We start from the raw sequence: 1501 nt of genomic DNA, 5'->3' as shown, positions 1-1501 counted from the left end.
GAAATATACATTCATAATTAGATATAAGACAAGGGTAGAGAAAATACATTGCAAGAAATTTTAGGCAGTGTACAACAAACTGATTCCCTAGCCCAGGCCACCTCCTTCAAAATGTAGAAATGCAAATATTTGATGGACATGTGGTCACTCTTTCATTGGTCAAACCCTGAATTGCCATGCTATCATTGGTTGAACTGCTAATTGTGATGGACAGTCAGGATTGATCTATTATCACTTATTGCACTACATGTACAACAACTGTACATCATGGAATGTGTAGAGGTGCAAAGACATGGATCTTTCTCAATATTGTAAGAAAGTCTATAAAGGCTGGGGAGAACACTGATTACACCATCTTTCCACTAGAGGCTGACGATCAAAACTGATCACTCAACCAATTTCATAGATAAAGTACAAAGTTCGCATATTTTGTTGTATTTCAAATCATACTTTTGCATTGTGCATTACATTTAAATTTGAAAATCAAGGGTCACAATCTTAATTTTGTGTGATTGCTGTATTGTGGAAAGGGACCTAAGAAATATCTAGAATGGCAGTGTTTGTTCTTCTCCAGTCTTGTTTCAGCCTCACACTATTCTCTCAGCTGATCCGTACATTAAGAACACCAGCAGGCCGAAGGTGTTGATAACAGCCGTCAAGTGGAAGACAGCTGCCCAGCTGCCTGTTAGCTCCAGGATGTGACCAGCCAGGTACACACCAACAACACCTGTACAAACAAAGGATGACGTTTAACAGAATTGTTTTATCTCGTTATCATCAAGATCTCACAGGGTACTATCAAAAACCAATTGTGAAGCAAAGACTTGAATGTGTTATGCATTTGGTATCTTTCCTAGACATCTACTCAAAACTACAAACGTTGCCACATGAAAGTTGATGCAGCAGCTTCTAAACTCTTAAGAAAATTTTAAAAAATGGCACTTTTTCAATCAGATAAGGAAATGAAAGTGACTTTGAACCAGTTTAGCTCAAGTGAACTCGATGAACAGTTGAGCTACTCTTCCACTGGTTGTGACAAAAAAGACATACCGGTAGGCTAGGTACAGTATATACAGGTTCATATTGTACTGTTGAAATTTCCCTTTTGACAAGTACAATGAACAGTTGGACCATGGCTAAATGTCACATCCTAAGGACTAAGACTACTTTCCAGTAGCGTGTTTGTCGAGTGAGCTGGTTCGAACCTCCAACCTCTTGTCTAGAGATGGGCACTAACCACTGGACTACACATGCTACATTCAATACTATAGTAGTACAGAGTTCCATACATATACATGTACCTTGCATGATGATAGGGTCCCATTCTATAATTCCTAGATTTGGCCACAGGCTTGGAGCCAGCTGGCCAATTAACCTTATAGTAACCTTCCTGATCCCTTCTGCAATTGGGAGTGGCTTACATTTTATTGCTCTACAATACCTCCCATCACAAAGCATTAAAGAACTAGAACAACTGATAAAAGATTTATCTTTTTTTTCT

Source organism: Branchiostoma belcheri, unplaced genomic scaffold (assembly GCF_001625305.1).
Source record: "Branchiostoma belcheri isolate BF01 breed outbred unplaced genomic scaffold, Haploidv18h27 scaffold79, whole genome shotgun sequence".
Lineage (NCBI taxonomy): Eukaryota > Metazoa > Chordata > Leptocardii > Amphioxiformes > Branchiostomatidae > Branchiostoma > Branchiostoma belcheri.
The sequence above is the reverse complement of the archived record's forward strand: the minus strand, read 5'-3'. Positions refer to the sequence as shown.